This window comes from Gymnodraco acuticeps, unplaced genomic scaffold (genome assembly GCF_902827175.1).
Source record: "Gymnodraco acuticeps unplaced genomic scaffold, fGymAcu1.1, whole genome shotgun sequence".
Classification (NCBI taxonomy): domain Eukaryota; kingdom Metazoa; phylum Chordata; class Actinopteri; order Perciformes; family Bathydraconidae; genus Gymnodraco; species Gymnodraco acuticeps.
In genome coordinates, this window is record NW_022992223.1 from 108,028 (window position 1) to 117,593 (window position 9,566).

General features: G+C 43.1%; 1 protein-coding gene across 2 annotated transcripts in view; it reads right to left on the reverse strand.

Annotated features, from left to right (window-relative positions):
• The window catches only part of pld1b (phospholipase D1b), a 44,083-nt gene extending 43,971 nt beyond the window's left edge, over positions 1 to 112 (reverse strand). Inside the window, exon 1 of one of the 2 annotated variants that reach the window (XM_034206038.1) lies at positions 7 to 112. The gene's annotated coding sequence lies outside the window, so the exon portion shown is untranslated. The remainder of the gene's footprint in view (positions 1 to 6) is intronic. The other variant, XM_034206039.1, reaches the window with a different exon arrangement.
• Between the last annotated feature and the right edge of the window lie 9,454 nt (positions 113 to 9,566).

The window sequence follows — 9,566 nt, forward strand, 5'->3', positions numbered from 1 at the left end:
CCTTACCTCCTGATAAAGTGAAGCACAGCAGCAGGTTGAGCGTGCGGATCTGCGCGAGCCAGTGTGATGAACCAATCCACACATCTGTGAAATACCCATAGGTAATACCACAGTATGCAGCAACAGCACTTCCTGTGACTATACTTCCAAAATAAAACTCATTTTGAAGTGTCCACAGGGTTAGAATGTTCTTATTTATCTACAATGTTTGGACAATGTATATGCTTAACGTATTCTGTAAATATTTAGTTTCACATAAAAACAAAGTTAAGGTACTTTACCAGAATATATCCATTTAGTGTATGCCTACTTCTTCTCCACTAGCCTGTGACGTTTAGACAGGGCCGCCCCTGGCCAACTTGGGGCCCCAAGCGACATTGTGAGATGAGCCCCCCCCCCCCCCTGCAACCGACAGGAGTGAAACACATTTGTTTGGAAACAAAGTAGGCTACTTTGCAAATATAATTCCTGTTTATTATTAGTATCAACACAGTTACTTTGTATACAGTGAGGTAAATGGTAAATGTGCAGGTACGTCTGTATTTCCTGCCAAATACTAGCCTCAAAAAGATTAAAATATAATGAATGCAAATAAACTACTTATACTAATAATAATAATAATCATAATCAATTCAATAATATAAATACTATATTATTTTATTATAATATAGTCAAGACAAAACATGCTTATGAGATGCTCTGAAACTGATACTTCTTAAATCTGTATTCAAATGTAGTTCCCTCTGTCAGCAATGTATCAACAATTACACACACATTTCTCTCAGTATTTCTCTGTGTTGTGGTTGACATGATGATGACTGTTAGTAGTTAAGGGGAGAGACTGAGCATCACCATGAAATTTGCAAATTGACATAAAAATGAATAAAAGGGGGAAAAATGCTCCATGTTTTTTAAGCTGTAAACCTGAACTGTTATGTAAGCCAACTAGACAGACAGTGTATCACTCTTCCTCCTGTACATTAGCAGATAAAAGGCATAACATAATGAATGTTAAATAAAGAATGCTGGAAATAACTGCATCTCCATTAGCCTATATGCTATGCAGAGACTGCCTTCTTCATGTCGTGAATTGCAGCTGATGTTTTAATATGGCAATTGGCAATTTGACTTACACAACATTCGCAAGTTGTACATTTGACTCATACAATAATTTCACCGACATCTCTTCACCTGCACTAGTGGCCGTATCAAAGCCGTGATTGGTCAGATGTCGATTCATTGCAACGGTGTCGGGTTACAGACGTGCTCCCCTTCTCACCTCTCACTCTCGCGGGGGGTGAGCGGAGAACTGAGCGGAGAACTGCGCACAGCAGCTGAGGCCCTGTGGGCGGGGCCCCCTGCGCAAGGCGTGGCCCCATGCAGCCTGCGTGATTGGCCTGTAGGGAGGGGCGGCCCTGCGTTTAGATACTACTGGACCCCAAAGCAGAGACTGACAAAAATAAAGTTTCAATGAGTTTAATAAACAAAGGTAGTCCAAGGCAGGTACTGACGACAGGGAGCTTGGCTGGCCGTAGTAAATCCAAAAATAAAGCTGCGGGAAAACGTTCCCGACCAAAACTCAAAATAACTCCTTAACTAACTGCAAAATGAACAACAACAGACTCCAGGCTGCAGAAAGGCACTCCGGACCGCGGGACAGCATGAAAAATACTCTGGCAGAGAAGTGAGGTGAGGGCCAGGCTCTTAAAGAGCAGGTAATCAAGTGAGTGGGGACAGGTGTGCCTCATGCAGCCAGGAGTAACCAGCCACGCCCCCCTGTCACACACCAGCCCTGCAGAGACAGAAAGACAGAGTAGTGAGGGGTAAAAGGAGCACACAACAAGTAAAACACAAAAACAACAAAAGCCCCATGCAAAACATAACATAGCATACTTCTCAAAGTTCATTAAATTACATAATTAACTAAATGACATTGTTGTTACTTTTTTAGATTCAGGTTGATAATACAATATTTAATCTACTCTTTCACCTTTACTAATTTTGTTCGAAAAGGGTCAGTGTATATTACTCAAAAAATATGTAAATATACCCATGTTACCTGATAACTACAATAATTACAATCTTTTGTTCTGCTTTTTCTTCTTGAGGCTTTTGATTGTAATTATGTAAATTGAGGACAGTTGATGTGGTATACCGTAGTTCTTGTATTCCTCTGACTTTAGGCTATAGAAAAAATAATTATCCTGAGTTGTATTTTGGGGAAAACACCCAAGCAGGTAAATACAGACATTTACCAGTCTCAACAATCAGGTCAGTTTAAAATGGTTGCATACGTCTCCAAGTCTCGTTAATCTGAATTGAATATGAAGCCAAATAATTTCCCCCTTAAAACAACTTATAACCAGCATAATGTAAAACACAGTAGTAACTACAGGGCCATTTTTTACAGTAAATCATTTGGTACTGATAAATATTATTTTATGTTTTTGACACGTTTTTTTAATTAAAGAAATATTTAATGGCTGTATAATATAATAAAACACAAAAATAAAAACAATGGATTAGAAATGAGGAGATTTATAAAGTAATTCGATTTTTTAAAGTAACATGTTTATTTTGAAGGGAAAATCTTACTTCCGGGTGCACTAAATTCTAAATTTAGCAGCTGCCTCTGCTAAACCCCGCCTGAAAACCTTTGTAGAAAGCTACAGAGGTTTTCAGAAACAGTTAATCTTTAATGTCTTTGGAAATATATAATGTATGCACAACAAAAATTATATAAATAACACAGAGGTTTTATAGCAGATGGTACAAATACGGTAATACCTGTGAACCTACTAAGATAAGTTCCCTTAAGAAATATTAAAGGAACATTACAATGATTTATTGTTGCAATGACATATTAGCAGACACACACTCTCACACACAAAAACACACATACAAATACACATAGGGAATATAGAAGCCCAAAAAATCAATGGTGCATATTGATTACTTCTCTATTAATGTCGTTATCGTTATCGTAAAAGTGGTTTTCCGGAGATAATGAGAAATAAACCTTAGCATAATATGTTTAATTTATAAGACATTTCTTTTGGTGAGAAAGCCCTTTAAGACCATGTGTCGAATATTTTAATTCCTAGATGAGATTTAACTCGCCTATCAAATGTAATCAACAGAATTAATTTTTTGTGTTATTTATATTTCATAAGTCATTATCTTGAGAAATGCTGTCATCGTCTCCAGTTTTGAAAAATCGAAATGTTTTATATTGAGATAATAAATATTAAGCAATTAAATAAAATTCAATAGGAATTAAGAAAAAACAGAGGAAATCAAATGTTTGTCTTTCATGGCTGCTGCACACACACACACACACACACACACACACACACACACACACACACACACACACACACACACACACACACACACACACACACACACACACACACACAGTTAAACACACACACACACACAGTTAAACACACACATCTTCTTTCTCTGCAGAGCTGACGTCACCAATCAGCTGAACTAATAATCAGTGTGTCAGTTACTCTGTGTTTACGTGGGAGGAAGAAAGATAAAAAGAGTGAGCATTGTTTCAGAGTTAATCCACTGTATGTTCTTATATCTGTGGTGTTATACTTAGCAATGTTGGTATTTGATCAACTTCTTCCCAAAATAACTAGAAATCAAAGAAAAATAAATAACGAGTATCTTCTTAAATATTACATTTTCTAATCTTGGCTCCTAATCTAACCTCCTGACAATGTATATGATTTGGTACTTTTACTTAAATACCTGACGATAGGAAAGCTGAATGCAGACGTGTCTCTTTAAAGAACATCAGCTGCTTTTCTCATCCATTATCACTGTCGGGAGGCAGTTAAACGTCTCTGTTATCTCATATTCTCTCTCTCTCATATTCTCTCTCTCTCATATTCTCTCTCTCTCTCTCTCTCTCTCTCTCTCTCTGTTTAACACTGACACATATTGTATCCTCACACACACACACACACGCACACACACACACAAATAGCAGAATGAGTGAATGAAGAAATATTAAAGGAGTGTTATAATACTCTGCTCCTTTAAAAACTAAGTAAACTGGATATAAAATCCCAAACAGGCGAAAACCTATCCGTTTCACCCACTATCTCTGCCACCTCCCTCCATGCCTGGTTCCTCCGGTTTGTATCCCGGTAAGTTAATAGGGACTGGTCATAAAGAACCGGGTGATTTGCTACCACAATAACTAATTTCTCCTCCATTTTTAGGAATATAGAAAATTAACTGCGGTATGTCACTCCCAGCTTGCACGCGGTTTGATTGGCTAGCGCTTGTACTGTCAGATTTGCATAAACGGGATTTGATTGGCTGACGCTTCCACCTCAGCTTCAAAAGTTGAACATTGCTCAACTTTTGAATCTTGAAAATCCTGGAAATCTTCGCTTTGCTTCCCCACAATGCAGTTCGGCGAAAAGTGAGGCAAAGTCAATGGGCAGAAGCGTTGGAAGATTTTTTTAACGCTGCTGTGTGGCCCCTACACACGGCGGCGTGCATTGGCGCTTCAACGCTTCTGCCCATTCACTTTGAATGGGGTGACGTCACGATTCGCCGAACTGCATTGTGGGAGCAAAGCGTAGTTTCTCTCGCGGTACTCGCTGCAAAAGCAAAGTAGAGCAATGTTCTACTTTTGACGCCTCGACGGAGGCGTCAGCCAATCTAATCATCTCCTGCCTCCAAACTCTGCTGCAGAAACTCTCCTCTCTACTCTCTCATCCACTCTGGACTCGCTCTGTCCTCTCACATCTCGGCAGGCTCGTCAGTCCCCTCCTGCTCCCTGGCTAAATGATGCACTGCGTGCTAATAGAACCGTCCTTAGGGCAGCAGAGCGGAAATGGTGGAAATCCAAACACCGTGACGACCTCCTAACCTATCAGGCTCTCCTCTCCTCTTTCTCTGCTTCGATCTCTCAGGCAAAAAGCACTTTCTTTCAAGATAAGATCCAATCTTCTTATTCCAATCCTAAAAAACTATTTTCCATCTTCTCCACCCTCTTGGACCCTCCAAAAGCTCCTCCCCCCTCCTCAGTTCTGTCAAGCGACTTTGTTACCCACTTTGAAAAAAAGGTTGATGATATTCGCTCTTCTTTTTCTGACTCACCTTTACTCACCAGACCCTCCTTCCACCAACACACTTACCTCCTTTTCCCCTCTCTCTCCAAGTGAGGTTCTTACCCTCATTACCTCTGCCCGCCCTACCACCTGTCCTCTAGACCCTATCCCTTCAAACCTCCTTCAGACTATCGCTCCTGATATTCTACCGTTTCTCACCCATTTCATCAACACTTCTCTAACTTCTGGTCACTTTCCAAACAGTCTCAAGGAGGCCAGAGTAAACCCTCTCCTAAAGAAACCCACTCTCAACCCGTCTGATGTTATAAAACTACAGGCCTGTCTCTCTCCTCCCGTTCCTGTCTAAATCACTTGAACGCGCTGTCTTTAAACAACTCTCCTGTTATCTCCATGAGAACAACCTTCTGGATCCGCACCAGTCTGGTTTCAAGGCAGGTCACTCCACAGAAACTGCTCTCATTGCTGTCACGGAGGAACTGCACACTGCCAAAACTGCATCCCTCTCCTCTGTCATCATCCTATTGGACCTGTCTGCTGCATTCGACACGGTGAATCATCAGATCCTCCTTCGCACTCTCCAAAAACTTGGAGTTTCAGACTCTGCACTTTCCCTCCTCACCTCATACCTGAAAGACCGTACCTACAGGGTGACTTGGAGAGGGTCTGAGTCCGACCCTTGTCAATTAACTACGGGGGTCCCTCAGGGCTCTGTTCTTGGTCCCCTCCTCTTCTCCCTGTACACAAACTCGCTCGGATCAGTCATTAGCCCGCATGGTCTTTCTTACCACTGCTACGCTGATGACACCCAATTAATTCTGTCCTTTCCCCGCTCAGAGACCCAGGTCGTTGCAAGCATCTCTGCTTGTCTAGCCAACCCGTTGCTGCAGATACACGCTTTACAACATCAGGAAGATACGTCCCCAGCTGACTCAGAAAGCGACTCAGGTTCTGGTCCAGGCTCTCGTCATCTCACGCCTAGACTACCGCAACTCCCTCCTGGCTGGTCTACCTACATGTGCCATCCGACCTCTGCAGCTCATCCAGAATGCAGCGGTTCGTCTGGTCTTCAACCTTCCTAAATTCTCCCACACCACTCCGCTCCTCCGCTCCCTTCACTGGCTTCCGGTAACTGCTAGAATCCACTTCAAGACACTGGTACTTGCGCACCATGCTGCGAATGGATCTGGCCCTTCCTACATCCAGGACATGGTTAAACCGTACACCCCAGCGCGTGCACTACGCTCTGCATCAGCCAAACGACTCGTTGCGCCCTCGCTGCGAGGGGGACCCAAGTTCCCATCGGCGAAAACACGTGGGTTTGCTGTCCTGGCTCCAAGATGGTGGAATGAGCTCCCCATTGACATCAGGACGGTAGATAGCTTGCACATCTTCCGGCGCAAACTGAAAACTCATCTCTTTCGACTCCACTTCGAGCGTTAGAACTATTAACGAAGCACTTTTATACTAATAAAGGACTGGCTTACCTAAAGCCAGTTGAGTAGCACTTGAAATGTTGGGCTCTATGAAACCTGATGTACTTATATGATTCTGTTTTCTTCAAGGTTGTGTCTTCCTGGTCGAATGTACTTATTGTAAGTCGCTTTGGATAAAAGCGTCAGCTAAATGCAATGTAATGTAATGTAATGAATCATATGCCAGTCCAAGTTCTAGCCAATCAAACCGTGTGCTTGTGTGTCTGGGGCGGGAGATTCATGTGATTGGTTGTTAAATGTTAAATGTTAAACAGTAAGAGTAGTAGTCAGTAAGAGTAGTAGTCATATTTCGTGAACCCTTTGACGAGTACTGTCACCGGTGTGATCATTCTATAATACACAATTTAAGCCCGGGGGAGAAATGCTAATGCTAGCATCGGCAATAGCCGATATTTTCTACTTCATGCTATCTGCACAAATGGTTGACATTGAACATTAAAAAGACCAGGCAGAGAGAATCAAAGGAAGGCAGGCAGGCAGCTTTGCATGACATTCTTCTGGACGTGTTTCATTGTGGTGATACTGATAGTGAGGGTAGTCAATCGTTTTGTTGACAAGAGAGTAGTGACGGCCATCTTTGAAGAAACACACTCCTCAATGTCAGTTTCGGTACTTTAATGACAAGGATGACGACACCCTGAAACAGAGCAATGCAGAAAGATAAGCTGACAAAGTACTAGATAGATACTAGATAAGATTACATTACATTACATTACATTTAGCTGACGCTTTTATCCAAAGCGACTTACAATAAGTACATTCGACCAGGAAGACACAACCTTGAAGAAAACAGAATCATATAAGTACATCAGGTTTCATAGAGCCAAACATTTCAAGTGCTACTCAACTGGCTATAAATAAGCCAGTCCTTTATTAGTATATAAGTGCTCTGTTAGCAGTTTTTTGTTAGTAATTCTATCGCTCGAGGTGGAGTCGAAAGAGATGAGTTTTCAGTCTGCGCCGGAAGATGTGCAGGCTTTCTGCTGTCCTGATGTCAATGGGGAGCTCATTCCACCATTTTGGAGCCAGGATAGCAAACCCACGTGTTTTTGCTGATGGGAACTTGGGTCGTTTGGCTGATGCAGAGCGTGGTGCACGCGCTGGGGTATACAGTTTAACCATGTCCTGGATGTAGGAAGGGCCAGATCCATTCGCAGCATGGTATGCAAGTACCAGTGTCTTGAAGTGGATTCTAGCAGTTACCGGAAGCCAGTGAAGGGAGCGGAGGAGCGGAGTGGTGTGGGGAAATGTAGGAAGGTTGAAGACCAGACGAACCGCTGCATTCTGGATGAGCTGCAGAGGTCGGATAGCACATGCAGGTAGACCAGCCAGGAGGGAGTTGCAGTAGTCTAGGCGTGAGATGACGAGAGCCTGGACCAGAACCTGCGTGGCTTTCTGGGTCAGCTGGGGACGTATCTTCCTGATGTTGTAAAGCGTGTATCTGCAGCAACGGGTTGCAGCAGCGATGTTTGCAGTGAAGGACAGGTTGTTATCTAGGATCACACCCAGATTCCTTGCAGTCTGAGTCGGGGAAACAACAGAGGTGCCGATGTTGATTGTCAGGTCAAGAGTGGGACAATCTTTTCCCGGAAGAAAAAGCAATTCAGTCTGTAAGGAAAACTTCTGTTATCAATGCTGAGCCAATGCTCGTGAAAGGAATGGAAGCTGGATTCGCCTTAGTCAAACATTGACATTTATTGAAAGTATATTACGGCCGGAGAATTCACAAGGTATATGCACAACTTATTTGTGGGACACCAGGCAAACTCTGAAGACAAAGGAGCCAGGAACACATCTATACATGAGAAGAGGAGGGCCCTAAAACACGCGGGTTTTCCTTTAATGCAAGTCAGATAGAGAGACAAAGACTCGTTGCATTGCAAACCCACATGAGCCAAGCTTCTCCCCCACAGGAAGTCAGATGACCTCTTGACCTGTGTCTTCCTGAGAAGTTACACACAGGATCACATTACAGGCAGGAATATATGCGGTTTACCAAAAAGCATAACTTTGTGATTAACATTTTTACAGAAAGACTGAGGACCTCTAAGTACACAGATCGGATTAAAATATTCTCTCACACAGTCTTGTCAAGGTTGAGCTTGAGGTGATGAGCAGACATACACTGAGAGATGTCAGCTAGACAAGCAGAGATGCATGCGACGACCTGGGTCTCTGAGCGGGGAAAGGACAGAATGAATTGGGTGAGAGGGGAAAAGGAGGTTAGTGTGTGGGTGGAAGGAGGGTCTGGTGACCCAGTGGTGAGTAAAGGTGAGTCAGAAAAAGAAGAGCGAATATCATCAACCTTGTTTTCAAAGTGGTTAACAAAGTCGCTTGACAGAAGTGAGGAGGGGGGAGGGGCTTTGGGAGGGTCCAAGAGGGTGGAGAAGATGGAAAATAGTTTTTTTGGGATTGGAATAGGAAGATTGGATCTTATCTTGAAAGAAAAGTGCTTTTTGCCTGAGAGATCGAAGCAGAGAAAGAGGAGAGGAGAGCCTGATAGGTTAGGAGGTCGTCATGGTGTTTTGGATTTCCACCGTTCGCTCTGCTGCCCTAAGGACGGTTCTATTAGCACGCAGTGCGTCATTTAGCCAGAGAGCAGGAGGCGACTGACGAGCTGCCGAGATGTTGAGAGGACAGAGAGAGTCCAGAGAGGATGAGAGAGTAGAGAGGAGAGTTTTCTGCAGCAGAGTTTTGGAGGCAGGAGTTGGAACGAGTCAGAGGAAGGGAGGGCTGAGAGCACCGATGAGGCAAAGGTAGAGGGGAGAGGGAACGAAGGTTAAGGCGGACAGGTGTAGTGATGAGAAGAGATTAGTTGTTATGTTTGGAAAGGGGTAGAGAGAATGAAAGTGAAGAAGGATCGGATGTGTGGAGCGATAACGCTAACAAAGTACTACATACATGCATGTCATGACGATACACATATATTCAATTACATAGAGTAAAGACACACCAAACAATAGTGGAACAA